Below are 17472 nucleotides of genomic sequence, written 5' to 3'. Positions count from 1 at the left end.
TACGGGTGCTTGAAAGTTTGTAATTTCAACTTTAGGTACCGGTATCGCTTTCCTCATTTCTCTGGCCTCGCTCAGTATTTTTAGAAATTCTCGTAATTTACAGCGGCTGTTTAAATTAGAAGATAATATATTTTGCAGCTCATTATCTAATAAGTTATAATATGTTTCCTGGGGAGAAACAAGCTGTTTATTTTCTTGAGATATTTGTCCGACACTCGATGCGGGAACTAAAATCATTTTTTTCATTTTATCTTTTATTGAATAAATTGGCAATTAAAGGAACGATAGAGCCTAATAAAGCCGGTATGAAGAATACCGTACCTTTCTGAATTATTAGAGCACGCTTCCTTTTTTGCGAAATTTTCGGACTGGCTAAAAACCGTATTGTTTTTTTATATTTAGATAATTGGTTTTTTTTGGCTTTAGATAATATAATTCCACCCCCTTTCAAGTTTTTGCAAACGGTCTGTAAGGCTTTTAATTGCGTTGGAGAACTGTTAGCTAATAAATTTTTACGTATCCCTCCTTTAGATTTATACAATAAATTTAAATATGGATAGTGTGTTTTAAACCTGTCAGAGGGATTTGCAATAGGAGTCGTTTTTTTACGTACTGTCTTTTTTGGAGCCATTTTCTTTAATGAAGTTGCTAATAATATAGTAAATTATTTATTATTGGGAAAAAACTACCATTTGTGGTCCGTTTTGATTAAATGTGTACGATCTTAATCGTAAGCTATCTGGAGTGGTGACACATGTGTCTATAAATAGGGAATTGTAAGGTTCTCTAGTAGCCATATCGTAGGCCATTTTAATTATTTTTGTATTATTTGGAGATATTTGATTGGCCAGATATTGGATTTGACTTAGATCTCGAGGAGATTTAAACAGATTTAGATATGACATATTAAGAGAGATTAAACGAGATTGTTTGCCTCGAGGAAATAGGGTTTGTGAGATTAATACGACTGAAATTTCATAATGACGACTGTCTACGGTAACCAATTTAGCAACTTGATCATTTTTGTAAAGTTCGTCTGCTAGATCGTCAATAATAAGTAAAGAATTTCTATTTGATTCCCAAAACTCGCTGTCCATTGGAGGAAGTCCTTGAATAAACTCTATATCGGTTAAAAACTGAGATAAATCATGGTAACCTGATTGCCAAACCGAATAACAATAAATAATTTTAATAGGAGGTTTTATCGATTAATTCATTCCTCCATCTAATTAGTGAGTTCGTCCATGATGATTTGCCCGACATAGTAGGCCCTGACACCATCATTCGAAACGGTGAAAGAAATTTTATATAAGACATTACTGTTTAAACAAAGACAACATACTACGTATTTTGTTACTACATTGACTGATTTATAGAATATATGTAAAAATAAACAAACACATTTTAAATTTAAAAAATTATTTTATTAAAGTATAATGTTTCTTATCAAAATCCATTCCTTCACCATTTATATAAACTTCATAATAACATACAAAAAAATAACATTTTTGAATAAAAAATAAATCATAATATCTCTTTCACCAAAAAAATTATTAATTCCCGTTTTTTAGTAAAAATTCAATTTTGGAAGTTAAAAGTTTAAATCTTAGGTTATTTAAAAATAAAGTATTTACTCGATTTTCGGAAGAGATTTCATTTACGATAACTATGTTGTTAAATGAAACCTGTTTTGCGGGTTTTTTTTACATGATTTTTAGATTTATAATTAAAAGATGACAATTTTATTTTACAATTCAACATCTTCACATTCTAAATAGCCGTAGGGGACACTAGAAATATTCTCTTTTAGCACACGTTTACAAAAAGTTTTTTTGAAAGTTTTACTTAAGTTGCCAACACGTAAAAGCATTTTGTACTTATCTTTTATTACGTTAAAGGGAATTTTCACCTTAAACTCGGTATTTGGTACAAAAATCATTTGTTTGAAGGCGTCGAAATGTATGATGTCTGAATTCTCCCTGGTAAGAGTTATTCCTTTTAGTTTTATAATTGTCTGATTATTTTTAAGTTGAAAACTGTAGCTTTTTGGTCCAGTTGATACGAATTTTGTGATATATGTATTCGGAGTCTCACACGTAAGTTCACCTAAATTACCACCGAGGGGGGTAGCCACTCGTTTGGTTGATGTGTAAATTTTACTCCATCCGTGTCATAATAAATTACACGCTTTCCCAACTTATTAATTAACTTATGCAGATGAATACGCCCGTAACTGGTGACAAACGAAGCAACAATAACATTACCTTTTGCAAATGTTGGGGCTAGCTCACTTTTTTTATAGCTTACCATGGCAACATCGTTGTTGATTAAATGAAAGTCTGTTAATTTATTCGTTGTGTCTGCTATAATCTCGGTTAATTGGGAGTAGCGATGGAATATTTTAGTTGATGATTTATCCATTCTTAACGCCATTCTGCCATATAACGAATTTTGCGCCAATTTCGCGGAAGTTCTTAAGGATGGGTTATCAACAATTTCCTCAGGCTCTAACCTTACTCCATCAGCTTCGTATATCGCGTCTAAATACTCTTTTTGTTCTTGATATGTTTTAATATTGGGTGGAAATCCTGAATTTTTAACTTTTGCTCTAAAAAAAATGTCAATATATGGTTTGAAAAAATTTGTTGTAATACTATAGTGGTAAGCTTCGAAAATTTCTAACAGTTTGTAGTTACACTCTTTTATTGAGTAGTAGATTTCCACCGAAGGTAAAACTACCGTTATAGCTCGTTCGTCAATACTATGGGTACATTTTTCATCATTATTTATCACACAACTTCCGCATAAAGGATAATAAAGTTTCTTATTAAATCGGTAGGGAAGAACGGGTAAGTAGAGGTCTCTGGGGGGAAGTATTCGACAACTAATTATTCCAAAATAGGCGTCCGGTGCATAATCAAAGTTGTGTGTGATAACTTTAACATTTTTACAACCGTATTCCATTTTTTGTAAGCAATACGCATACAGACTACAAAAATCAAAATATCGGATTTGTTCTCCAATTAAGGGTTCTACTTCATGGTACAGCTTAATTGTTTCTACACGCCCTCCAACTAAAGAATCTCTAGGGTTAATTTTAGGAATAATTTTAATTGTATTAAAAAATGCTTTCGCCTCGGCATTTTTTCTCAACAATTCTAATATCTCTGTTCGGTTGTACACATCGTAATTTTGTATAGTACATCTACCTATATTCATTTTCAAATGTTTATATAGCGCACGCGCGCGTGAAAGTGAGTTTTTGGTTGCTGTTAAAAAAGGTGTTATTTTTCGCGTGTAAAAATAAATTAACGGCCAGTTCTGTTTTGAAATAAGAGGAAAAAGGTTTACCGGTTTTTATGTCGGAAAAGTTCGCGTCTTTTATTTCGCTGTTCACGACATTTTTTGGTCCGTCGAGCCGGATACATTCGTCAACTTGATTATGTTCCTCAACTAATCATCGAATCGGCTATCTTTCCGTGAGAGACAGTGAAAATTAGCGTGGATTCTCCGTTGGAAACCGTTTAAACCATCGATCATATCCCGATCGTAAACGAATCAACATAAGTCATCATGGATGTTCTGGTGAGAAGAAGAGCAGCTATCAAGGGACAGATCACCAGGATTGAAAATGCGGTGGGTCAAACAGCAACGAATCTATCTGACGTCGCCTTGAAGCTGTATGTAGACAAGGTGGAAAAACTATCGAAAGACTTGGATGAGGTTCACGATGCCGTAGTTGCAAAAATCGATCCCGACGACGACGACTTCGCGGATCACGAAGATGAATACAACCCTCTAGTCGCTCGACTCGAAGATCTGACAATCCTACTCGTCACTGAATCAAATGAAAGAGCAGCAAACATTCCAGTGAGACAAGTCAGACCAGCTAGTGATGTACGTTTACCTAAGCTGGAACTTCCATCATTCAGCGGTGGTTACGTCGATTGGCTTCCATTTCATGATTTCTTCACGGCCACCGTACACAACAACGAATCGCTCACCGGAGCTCAGAAGTTTCAGTATTTGAAGTCATCGTTACGAAACGAAGCAGCGCTCCTAGTTCAATCTATTCCGGTAACTGACGCTAATTATCTGGAAGCTTGGGATATCTTAAACAATCGGTTCAACAATACCCGGGAAATCATCGATGCACACGTCAAACTAACGTCATCCAAGAATCTTCATCCGCTTTACGAACGCTCATCGATACCACCGCCGAATGCATAAGGGCGCTCAAGGTTCTCAAAGAACCAGTACGACATTGGGACTCCATACTACTTCATCTTGTAAAGGAAAAACTGGATTCAGAATCTCGCCGACAATGGGAACTTTCCCTGAGGGGGACCGAAAGACCAACTTTCGAGGATCTCGTTACATTTCTTGAACAACGGGCCAGAGCCTTAGCAGCAGCTCCGCCTACAACTACTGCAATCAAGTCGAAGCCTCCATTACATCAGAGACCGAGTACAAAGGCTCATCATGGTGCTCTGAGCGAGACGTGTCACTTTTGCAACGAAACACACTCGGTATACAAATGTACCAATTTTCTGAATGCATCTTCGGACGAGCGTTGGAACATGGTCAAGAGGAGTGCCATGTGTTTCAATTGCTTACGAACCGGTCATCAAAGCAATGACTGCAAATCTGGTCATTGTAGGAAATGCAACGCACGACATAACACACTTCTACATCAAGAGAAGGAATTAACGAAGACGAAGGCAACCTCCGGTGTAGTTTCATGCCCATCTCGTGAAATAATTGGATCAACCCAAGTTATCTTGGCAACCGCAATGGTCCAAGTCAAGGGACTTGACGAGCAACTTTATCCAGCCCGAGCGCTTCTGGACTCGGGTTCTCAAGCCAGTTTCATCACGGAACAATTCACGAGGAAACTAAGATTGAAGCGAACACGTTTCAACGTCTCAGTTGACGGAATTGGAGCAACCGGAATGAACACCTCTCAAGGCAGTGTCATGGTGAATATTCAGTCAAATATCATGAACACGTCGGAGGTCATCGTCGAGGCAATCGTCCTGAAAAAGGTCACGGATTATTTACCTAACAGTCCGTTCGATCCTGGAAATTGTCTACACTTGAAAGGCTTAACACTTGCTGATCCAACTTTTCATAGCCCTGGACAAGTGGATATTTTACTAGGTGCTGATGTGTATCTAGAGCTCTTACAAGATGGCATTTGCAAGGGGAAAGAAGGTCTTCCAGGTGCCTTTAATACTCTTTTCGGATGGGCAGTTTCCGGTCCATTGCTGATGGCCGGAAGAAGTTCGAAAATAAAGGTCCACCATTGTACATTGGAAGCAGATTTGAAACATCTTTGGGAGCTAGAAGACATCCAGCCTCGAAGAATACTATCTCCAACAGAAATTCAATGTGAAAAGAACTTTGAAGAATCACATACACGTGACTCTACAGGAAGATTCACTGTACGATTACCAAAGATAAACGATGCACCAAAACTTGGAGATTCTAAACAAATGGCAATCCGTCGATTCTCTCACTTAGAACGACGTCTACGTGTTAACCCGAATCTCTATGAGGAGTACCGCAAGTTCATGGGGGAATACATTGCCCTTGGACATATGGAACTCATTCCCTCGAATGAAATGAAAATCGAAACCAATCCATCTTACTACGTGCCTCATCATGCGGTATTCAAAGAAGACAGTACCACCACGAGAGTTCATGTGGTGTTCGACGCCTCTGCCAAATCTACAACTGGAGTTTCCCTAAACGATCATCTGCTAGTGGGGCCAAAACTTCAAGATGATTTGGTCAACCTCCTTATTCGCTTTCGTCAACATCGCATTGTAATGAAAGCAGACCTTGCCAAAATGTTTCGTCAAATTAGAGTACATCCAGACGACTCCGATCTTCAAAGAATTGTTTGGCGAAACAACTCACACGAACCCTTGCTCGAATACCGTTTGCTAACGGTTACATATGGAACCGCATCAGCGCCATACCTAGCATTTAAAGTCTTGAAGCAACTCGGCCATGACGTGAAAGAGACACTTCCGTTGGCATCTTCGGCTTTACAAAATGACTTCTACATGGACGATCTAATGACAGGAGACGAATCGATTGAGAACGTTTTAAGACTTCAGTCAGAAATCATTCAAGCTACATCTCAAGCAGGATTTGAAATAAGGAAATGGGCGTCGAATGAAGCTGCATTATTGGATACACTACCAGCCAACATGAAGGATTTACAAAAGCCACTATGCATCGAGAACGACGAATCAGTCAAGACTCTCGGCCTATGTTGGACTCCTTCGGCTGATAATTTCTCGTTTATGGTTACTTCTCCAGCGTCAAGAAGTTCAATCACTAAACGTACGATTCTTTCGGATACAGCAAGGATATTCGATCCTCTGGGACTGTTGGCACCAGTAACCGTTCGAGCGAAACTGATGTTACAGGAAATGTGGCAGCTAAAATTGAATTGGGATGGGCAACTTCCCCAACCACTTGAAGCTAAATGGAGGTCGTTTCGAACCGATTTACCAGACATTGAAAACATTACGGTTCAACGGCACATTTCGCAAGCTAATGCTACAGACATTAGCCTGCATGGATTTTGTGACGCATCGGAGAAAGCGTACGCAGCTGCCGTATACCTGAAGACGGTGAATAACAACGGACAAATCAAAATACAACTGATCGCTGCGAAAACAAGAGTCGCTCCGCTCAAACAAATCACACTTCCGAGACTGGAATTATCTGGTGCATTACTTTTGGCTTCTCTGATTCAACTGATCAGGGAGTCATTGAGATTGGATATAGCTGATGTTCATTGCTGGTCGGACTCAACAATCGTCCTAGCTTGGTTGAAAGCTCCACCGCAACGTTGGAAAACGTTCGTAGCCAATCGAGTGTCAGAAATCCACGAGAAACTACCGAGAGCGCAATGGCATCACATTTCAGGAGACAGCAACCCTGCAGATTGCGCTTCTCGAGGAATATCCGCTAGCGAACTGGGAAATCATGGTCTCTGGTGGCATGGACCGCAGTGCCTTATTTTCGCCGCAACAACGCAAGAACTACATGAACTCTCAGAGCCAAATGAATGTTTATCCGAGGAAAGACGAATTATTTCGTTAGTAACACATCATCAAATGGATTTCACGCTCCTTTCCAAATTTTCAGCGCGTAAAAAACTCATTCATATCACCGCCTACATTCTACGTTTTGTCTTCAATTCGCGAAATGCGACAGAATTGAGGATTACTGGACCTTTATCGAAGGAAGAGAACGAAAAGGCGCTATCCCATTGGATTCGGGTCGTCCAAAGCAACAGTTTTAACGAAGAGATAGCTTGCCTTAAACAAAACAAGGAATTGCCACGGAAAAGTAAAATCCTTTCGATGCGTCCGTACATCGATCAAGATGGGATTCTTAGAGTTGGTGGCAGACTTTGCCACTCCAACTTACCATACGAACAAAGGCATCCGGCACTGTTACCGAGACAGAGCAAATTAACAGAACTTCTAATACAACACGAGCACGAAAAACATTTTCACGGAGGTGCTCAACTACTAACTTCTGTCTTACAGAAACGTTATTGGATCGTCGGTCTTCGTGATGCCATACGTTTCCATATCAGAAGATGTGTTTCATGTGTACGACAGCAGGCAGTCACTGTAAAGCAACTTATGGGCGATTTACCACCAGCGAGAGTAAATCCTGCTCGGCCATTTTTGAAGTGTGGAGTCGACTACGCAGGACCATTTACCCTTAAACTAATGAAGGGACGAAGTCACCTCAGGTTTAAGAGATACATTGCCGTCTTCGCTTGCTTTATCACAAGATCAATTCAACTTGAACTTGTCAGTGACATGACCACCGAAGCATTTCTGGCAGCATTGAAACGCTTTGTTGCTCGACGAGGAAAATGCGCCGACATTTACAGCGACTGTGGAACCAACTTTACAGGAGCCGATCGAGAGATGAAAACATTCATCAAATTCATAGTCTCTACAAACAACAACGATCAAGTATCACGATGGCTCGCAGACGAAGGAATTAATTGGCACTTCAACCCGCCTGCAGCGCCACATTTTGGAGGCCTCTGGGAAGCCGGGGTGAAGTCCGTCAAGTATCATATGAAACGAGTTCTTGGCACCATGGTTCTAAACTTTGAAGAAATGCAAACGCTTCTTTGCCAAATCGAAGCTTGCTTAAATTCACGTCCTTTAACGGCGTTAAGCTCGGATCCAAACGACTTCAATGCGTTGACACCTGGACATTTCCTAATCGGAGATGCGCTCACCGCAATACCCGAGCCCGATCTCACTTCTGAAAACGTCAACCGCCTGTCACGTTGGCAATTGGGCCAACAAGTACTGCAGCACTTTTGGAACCGTTGGCGAAATGAATTCCTCTCTCGCCTTCAACAACGTCCAAAGTGGACTACACCAAAACCGAATCTACGAGTCGGCGACTTGGTCTTGCTCAAAGATGAAGATTTACCTCCAACCAAGTGGAGAATGGCAAGAATCACTGAACTTCATCCAGGACAAGACAATCAAGTTCGCGTCGTAACTGTCAGAACCTCTGACAAATCACTGAAAAGACCCGTAGTTAAATTATGCCAGTTACCACTAGACTGATTTTAATTGTATTCAAACTGTTTACTAAGGGTTATTTATGTATGCAAATGTAACTTTTCGGACTTTTACTATCTCATTTGAAATTCGTTATTTCAAGGCGGGCGGAATGTTCGGTTGTACACATCGTAATTTTGTATAGTACATCTACCTATATTCGTTTTCAAATGTTTATATAGCGCACGCGCGCGTGAAAGTGAGTTTTTGGTTGCTGTTAAAAAAGGTGTTATTTTTCGCGTGTAAAAATAAATTAACGGCCAGTTCTGTTTTGAAATAAGAGGAAAAAGGTTTACCGGTTTTTATGTCGGAAAAGTTCGCGTCTTTTATTTCGCTGTTCACGACAATCTCACATTCAAAAATTTGAATATATGTGTGGTTTGGTAAATTTTGTTCAATAAATTCTTTTCGGTCTAATTCTCTTTCTCTAATTTCTTTGAATGTTTTTCCGACAATTGAATTAAAGCTCGAGCCAGAAAAATGTTTTGGACAACCGTACCAGAAATCACCCATTACATCAATTACTATGGGTGGATTTTCACAGTAGCCATCTACGAAATACGGACCTACAGACTGTTCCCCAGCCGCGGATCTGACCGTTTGCAAAATTAAATTATTTTCCTTCTCATACCAAGATAAATATTTTAATGCAATCTCGCTTTGATTCTGTCTACTTGCCAAACCGATAGCCGGTATAGTACATAGTGTATATGGTTCTAAAAACTTGTCGATAAATACATTATTAAGTGCCCCAGAAAGAGAAATACCCCCATAATTACTGATATCAATTTCAATTAGTTCTTTATATAAGATGCGAAATTTCTGCATAGCTAAGCGTAATAAATTACAATCTAAAAGACAATATGCTCTGGATTCTGATTTAATACAATAGACCGGTTCGAGCTGTTTGTGTGAATACCAATTTTTAAATTGTCGGTATTCAAATTCTTTCATTTTATTAGGCTCAAAATATTTTTCGTCCGGAATTGGTCCTGAATAATTCAAAGTTTTTTTCGTCCAAAAAATATAGGGAAAATATCCTTTAGATTGAGGCAAAGAAAACATTTTAGGAAAATGTCTTAGTGGAGCACTAACATAGTTTAAAGAATCTACAAAACGAATGTCTACCCCTTTAATATAAATAGTAAGAATTTTGGCTCCATCGTAAATAACCTCGGGAATGACATGATTAATTAATTTAGAAATAATAAACATTCCGTCGAAAGATTATGGGCCATTACGATGAGGTTGGTAAATTTCGGCCTAATTGTTTTTCTTTTCCGTTTCCCATCCGCAAGTAAAATAGTTTCATGTTGAAACAAAAAATTGAGAAAGTTATTTACACAATATTGTCCTTCAAAAACCGTGGTTTCCACAGGCTGATTTAAAATTTCACTTTGTGCCACTAGCAGAATAGGTTTATGCATATTATTCTCGATTATAGTTTCAATATCGAAATATACATAGGATCGTGGTTTTTTTTTAAAGGTCGACTGTTTAACATAATGTTGGTTTGGAGGATGTTCAATTTTGCAAGAGTTGCAAGCTGTTTCACATTTGTGAGTTTTTGAAGTTTCAAATTGAATACAGCATTTTTCATATCTGTGGAAAAGCTTGCAAGTTTCATTTTTCAGGTGAAAACTGTAACATTCACCTTGTTTTAAATACCTATTACAAAGTTTACAACGAATTAAAGGAATTTCTAAAATTTCGTGAAAATCTCGACCTAAACACCTTTTACATTTAATATTTCTAGTGTCAAAGCAGTTGTGTTTGTTCCTACGAGCGGTGGAATAAAAAAATTTTCACAGTCTAAGCACGAAGCTACCCCACCCCAAATGGAATGTAGATTTTTAGCTAAATGAACGTGCGTGCCAATTTTTACAAGTAGAATTTTGTTTTCGGCAGGGGGAAAACCCTTGAAATAAATTTGAAAATTTTCCGTGGCGTTAAATATTATTATCTGATACTTTGGGGCTAAATATGATTGAAATTTAGCTATGTCACCAATTTCTACAGCTCCTTGTGCAATTCCTACATCATTATGCAATTTCTTAGCGGCTTTAGTTTGCAATTTACTACGAAAGAATGTTAAGGCTCTATATTCTTTAAGAACACTTGTTAATGGAAGTTTTTTCTTTTTATACTCGGCAATTTCACAGAGTTTTATTCCGACTGTGAGGCCTCTCGCTACGCATAAATTATCGATGTTGTTTATATAGTAAAAATTGGATTTAGTTTTTAAAAAAGCATCAAGATCGATAATGTCTCTGTTTTTTAGAGCTAAAAATTTTTTTCCCATTTTCTGTGGGGATTTCAAAAGAATTATACTAAATTTAATTTCTCCATCTAGTAAGAAATCTTTTTTCGATTGAGCAATGCGAGCTATATGGTTAAATATTCGAGAAAAAGTTAACTGATCAATTTTAATAAATTTAATGTTAATTGGATGTTCTAAATTTTCCGATTGAATTGCAAATCTGAGGAAATCGAAACCTGGTGCCTCTTGTCTTACGTATTTGATAATTTTGGACAGAATCTTTTCAAATACTGTAAAAAATAAATGTGTGGGGATTTCGTTTAAATCTATTAGTTCTAGATCAATATCCAGTTGTTTACATTTCCACTTTTTTGAATTTCTAGGCCTTAATTTTTTAATTTTATAAAACTTTTTATAATTAAAACTGTTTAAAGATGAAAAGTCTAATTCACTGTCCGAATAGTAATCACTGGAGTCTTCCATATTCTAATTTCGTTTCCAGGTCTAAAATATTATTCTAATTACTATTACGAATAATTAATTAATGAGTTTAACTTGCCTTCGTGGGTGGGCAAACAATTTTTCCTTCCGTCTGGTCAATTATCTTTTTCAGCCTGTTTGTTGAGTTTATGATTCGAATAACGTCCATGGATAGGGTGTTAGCTAAGAATTTCACCCTTTTATAATCACCCTTACAGAGTTCATCTTGGGGAAGATGTTTAATGTTTTTATACGAATATATCTGAATATCTACATATATTCCCTTGTCGCTCGCTTTTTTTCTCGGAGTTTTAGTTTCGTAAGACACTCCACCTTTTTTAACTTTCACTGATTGTTCGATTCCAACTTCTTCGATGTTTGACATCCTACGGACCTCTTGAATAAAGTCCCCATCCGATTCGTCCGACTCTAATAACATCTCCTCTTCAGGCCTATCAAAAACTGAAACTGCTTGACTCGCGGAGCTTTGACTATTGCTTGTGGAAGCCATTTTAGCCTGTTATGTTTTAATAGTAAAATTTGGCCCTTTTATACCAAAAGTATTTATTTTTTCATTAATTTTTTCAAAAATATAAAACCTTGAATATTAAAGTGATTAATACTACAAGGATAGAACCTAGTTATAATTTATCAGTATGTAAATGGTATTTAAAATTGTTTGTGAATGTCAATTTAAATATAGATATGTATAAAAATATAAAATTATTAATTATTTTTTTGAAGGACTTTATATTTAATTCCGTGACAAAAAAGACAACGCCCTAAGAGTTTTAATATTTTTGCTTTAAAAATCGATTATAGATGTAAGAATTTTGTTAATTACAGGGTTAGATGTTTTAAAATTCTATGGAAAGAAATATATTTCTGCGAGGTATAAAATTTAAACGAAGGGATAAAATTATATTTCTGCAGGGTGTATTTGATAAAAAATTGTCTTTCGACTTGATTTTAAAACAGGTTAAAATCAGGATGTAAAAATTAAATATTCTGAAATTTTTCTTATAAAAAGAGTGTTTTTCAACGTATTCGTTTTATAAACCATGGGCTCTCGCGAAGTTTTGACTGTTTCTGGTAAGATTTCTCATCCTCTCGCTATTAACCCTTTTTCACTTAAATATCTAGCATTACGCAAAGTCAGGAATTGTAATCTTTTTAAAATTAACGAAGTTTCAATTAGAGTTGAAAATTACTGTATGAAAACAGTCTTTCTTGAGTGTCAAGCCTTAGTAGAACCTTTTAAAAAAATGATTTTTGCTTGCCCCTTTATAAAAAAATCTTTCAAATTATCACCAGTTGTTTTTGCTTCGGTTTTTTCTAGAAGAATCAATAACAATTCTTGTCTATTTGACGTTCATTCTATTAATTTTGTCTGTCCCCACGACGGTTTTGAGTTTGACGGGTTACTGTTCCACACTCAATACACTCTTGAAGGTTGGTTTTCTTACGAAATTTTACGCTTAATTGGAAAACATATGCGACTATATCAAAATTTAAATAAGATCCCATGGTTTCGTCAGCATAGAAATCGTAGGAATCTTCAACACAATCTTCTAATTCTCTACCAATTACAGCAACTTTCTTTCTTTCGAAAAAACAATTAACTTTATCTACTGACTTTCATCTAACAAGATATACTATCCGTTTAGAATTAGGAATGATAGTTCTATTTTTTATTAATGATTTGGATCGACAAGAAGTTAAAATAGTTACAACTTTAGAGTAAGGAATACTAATTTTAAAAAAATAATTACAATAATTAAGATAAATATTTTTATTTAGTTGCAAATTATCTCGACCAATTCAAAATTTAAACGATCTTCGGCAACTTTTTCAATTACGACTCAAGGTATTTACAATATTTTTTTATTTATTTTAAAAAATTAAATTTTTTTTTAAATAGGACTCAAATCTTATAAAATTATAATATTGTTCATCAGACTATTTTATTTAAAGACTTTATTTGTGTTTTTTATTTTAATTGTTTTATTTGGTGAAAGATTTAAATTTTTGAAATGTTTTATATTTTTTATTTAAATTGTTTTTATTTTAAAAGGTTTAAGTGTTTTTTTAAATATGTTTTCCAAAATAACTAGTTTTATTAATTTAATTCAGGTGGTGGGGGCTCTTTTTAATACTTCATAATCTACTTTTTCTTTTTTAACTAGTTTTATTAATTTAATTCAGGTGGTGGAGGCTCTTTTTAATACTTCATAATCTACTTTTTCTTTTTTAACTAGTTTTATTAATTTAATGTTGGGATTGGTGTAAAGTCTTTTTTTCTCTATATTAAAAATCCTTTGTTTTCATCTTTTTTATCCAGTGAATTTTCAAGAAATTTTATTCTTATCTTTTTTGTCAGGTATCAAATTTTTTTGGTTAAATTAATTCGGTTATATAAATATCTTTTTGTTTTTTTATTAATAGTAGTTTTTTTATATTTTTTATTATTATTATTATTATTATAATTATTATTTAAAAAATTTCTTGAAAATTTCTTGTTTAAAACTGATTTAAACAAAGTTCATCTGGGATACAATCTATCGCCTGTATCAAACGACCCATTGGTTGTTTCAAACTACTCATTGGCTATTTTTTAATCTTTTTGATTTTTTTCATGTCCTCTATGTACTTTTTACCTCTCCGAGGGGACAAAGTCCCCTAGGAGGGGTTATACAACGACCGTGTCTGTCTGTGGGTCTGTGGGTGGGTCTGTCTGTGGGTCTGTGGGTCTGTCAGGACTGCGAACGCGTTCGCATTTTCGGTGCAAAGTGTAATCACTGCGTACGCAGTTTCTCAAAGGGTTGGCAAAACCACCGTGTGACGGTGAGCGTTAACGGATGCATTTGCGGTTTGGTTTGGATGGTGTTTTTTCGCTCACCGTCGTGACGGTTTGGTGTATTACGTTTTTGTAATGTTTATGCGTAGGTTGTGAGTGTTGAATTTGTTGTGTTTGTGTTCTGATGGTTGTGCATGTTGAGTCTGTTGTGTTTATATGGGCGTTTTCTCTCCAACTTCTTCTTAATGACTTTGGGACGGACCGAGTGCTGAGTGTAATGCTACCTCTCAACGTCCAATGGCAGGGTTTCCACCAGTTGTACACGGTATTCGTCTTAGTATCAATTTGCGATCGCATCGGGCGGGATTTGAACCCGAGACCTCCTGATTGACAGGCGGATGTTCTACCACAGAACCACCGACACTTGATACGCCTTATTGAAAATTAGACCTTCAGCTTTATCGGAAGCGTATTTAATAGAGTACGAAATTTTGGTGCGAGTCATTATATGATATTGGAAATTGGACGGCATTGGTCTTTTTCATGTGGTATGCGTCACAACGTCAACAGGAAGTGAACGAGTCGTCCACTACCAGATATCTACGGTATCTTCATCAAGGGCGAGTGTTGAAATAAAATGAGCGTTAAAGATGCGGCAAGTATTTCGTAAGCGAGTAATTCCAAAAAGCCTCTGTAGATATTTCTTTCATTAAAATTTGCTTCGTATTATATTTAACTGATAAACTTGTTCTGTAAAAGGGTTTAATTCAATTGTGCATTGTTATAGTACGTCTAACTTACTGTTGTAACTACTTAACTTATGATATTCTGAATAAATTAAAATTGGTCGTTTCGTCTCAATTATTTTAATTATAATTAAAATTTTATACCGGGCGGGATAGAAATGGGTTAATATTTTTAACAAATAACTCTAAATTGCGGAGATATATCTTTAAGGGTTATCTCGAGAAATTAATACCACTAGGGACAATTCTTCCGAGGAGAGGTATATTTTGGCTTGCCAACTTGTTTATACTAATATCAGTTAAACTTTAATGCTTTATGTTTTTTTTTTGGTAATTGATAATTATATTAACTGAAATTGTATAAGTACATTTTGTACTAGGTTGTTTAAAAATTGAATATAATTGATTTTATTAATTTATAAAACTTGTTTAAGAAGGATAGGGATAATTAGTTAACCTTAGTTGTATTAAAAAATTAATAATTATTCCCAAAGACAATATTTTTAAATTTTAAAATAAAGGTCGGGCTTAAACTATAAAATTTCAATGTAAAGGATTTTACCAGGAGAAATCTAGAATCAAGATGTTTGGTGAATTACATCTAAAGCCTGTACTCTCGAATTATATCTAAAGCCTGTACTTTCTTTGCCACGATCTTTAAAAATTATCTCTCTTTGAGTAGTAAGAATGTATAATCTTTTGTAATACTCGTCAAATTTCTTGGTGGAATCACAAGAATTTAAAAAGTTTGAGTCTGAACTTTATGTGTTAGATCAAATTCAACATGTTGGCACTGTACAACATACCGTTCGATCTGTTTTAATTAATTCAGACATTCTCGAACTATATACTTCCGAAGCGATTAAGACCAAAACCAGTGTTTTTATTCGTGCGATGATAGAGCAACAAAAAGAATTCTTGTGGTAAATATTTTTTAGATATAATCGTTTTTAATAGATTAATTTATTTATATTTATAAATTCTAGCCCGAATTTCCAACCCGACATCTCGTTTTGTACCGAAGAGGAAAAATACCTTCTACGAATTGATGTAATTATAATTATTTTTAATTATACACTTAAAATATTTTTAACATTGTGTTTTTTATATTTTTTAGCCTTCAAATTATTTATACACCCTTCTTTAATTCTTTATTATTTATTAATTTAATTTGTTAGATTATATTTTAGTTTTTTTTGTAGTGTTTCATATGTTGTTAAGTGATTAAAAAAATATATTGTTTGAAATATAATAGTTATTAAATATTATAATAACTAATTGTGTTTTTACTTTTACTAAAACTAACATTGTTTTAAAATAATAAAATATTTGCGAAAAAATGAAAACTTATTTATATTCGTTTATTAGTTGTTTAAAGTATTTTGGGTGGGGCCAAAACCGCCAAGGATATAAAACGAAGGTCGCGAATTCGTTTCCCCATCTCGCAAATAACTAATTAGCATTTTAAATGGCGAAAAAACGAAAAAACTAAAAAAGTGACACCAAAAGTAAATAAGTTGACGTAATCAGGGGGGTTACATATTACCGCCGATATCTCGGGCCGACCTTGTCCGATCGTGTCCCAACTTGTTGGGGTGATAGACCGAGGCTTAGGGGTGGTAGACAGGGGTCTGTCGTTGAGGTCAAAGATCATCTTCAAGGTGAAATTTGAGATTGAAAACAAAAATATGTTTTTCGATTTTTCCAAGGACAAAAATTTTGTTTTTGGAAAATATTTTGGGGGTGTCTTGGGGGGGTGTTATGGCGGCCATCTTGGCGGCCATCTTGGATTTTACATGTTCATATTTAGTTTCCTACTACTTATATTTTCGATATCTAGAAATCCTGCAAATTCTGGAAGACGCTCAACAAAGAGACCATGCCTGCGCCATTAATGGACAACCAATTAGGTCTGGTTTTAATAGGGTCCACGACGAAAATAATACGTAATATTTATACACCAATTTTGTTCATAAGGGATGTTAATATAAAATAATTGTAGAAGAATTCTAAACATTTCGGGAAGACTCGAGAGAGAGGAAATTTCAGTAGAAGATTTTCTTCAAACGGCCCAGAATTATGTCAATCCAGGAGGGTTGCGTCCACCAGGAGAACCTCGCAGACAACAACGAAACGGTAATATACTTCAATAGCTTTTAAAAGTTTATATAATTACAAAATGTTAATGATTTGGATTTCGTAGCTGCACGAAATCTCCAGGCTGGGGCACGTGTTGTGCGTCGCCAAGTAAGACGCGATAATGTGGCTCCCTTCCGACAACCACGAGTGGCTGCCGCCGCCGCCGCCGATGGACAGCTACCGCCAGCGTTACAATTACTACCAGCCATACGACTGCCACCAGCCTATGGACAACCACCACCTGGACAGCTACCACCAGCTGGACAACTACTACCAGGCAGACCACTACCACCAGCTTATGGACAGCCACCAGCTGGGCAACTACAAGCCGCTGGACAGCTACCACCAGCAGGACAACTACCAGCCGCTGGACAGCTACCACCAGCCGGACAACTTCTTATCGCCCCAGTCCCACAACAAAACGTC

The 17472-nt window shown here is 36.0% G+C and overlaps 1 long non-coding RNA gene across 1 annotated transcript; it reads left to right on the top strand.

The window, feature by feature from the left end:
• The first annotated feature begins 16802 nt into the window (after window positions 1-16802).
• LOC149932430 (uncharacterized) lies at window positions 16803-17245 on the top strand. The gene is made up of 3 exons (XR_016473129.1): window positions 16803-16853; window positions 16910-17043; window positions 17111-17245. It is a non-coding gene; the product is annotated as an uncharacterized LOC149932430 (long non-coding RNA).
• Window positions 17246-17472: the final 227 nt, after the last annotated feature.

The sequence above is a fragment of the Leiobunum rupestre genome, chromosome 8 (genome assembly GCF_980474605.1).
Source record: "Leiobunum rupestre chromosome 8, qqLeiRupe1.1.hap1, whole genome shotgun sequence".
In the NCBI taxonomy this organism is placed as follows: Eukaryota; Metazoa; Arthropoda; class Arachnida; order Opiliones; family Sclerosomatidae; genus Leiobunum; species Leiobunum rupestre.
The sequence above is the reverse complement of the archived record's forward strand: the minus strand, read 5'-3'. Positions and strand labels throughout refer to the sequence as shown.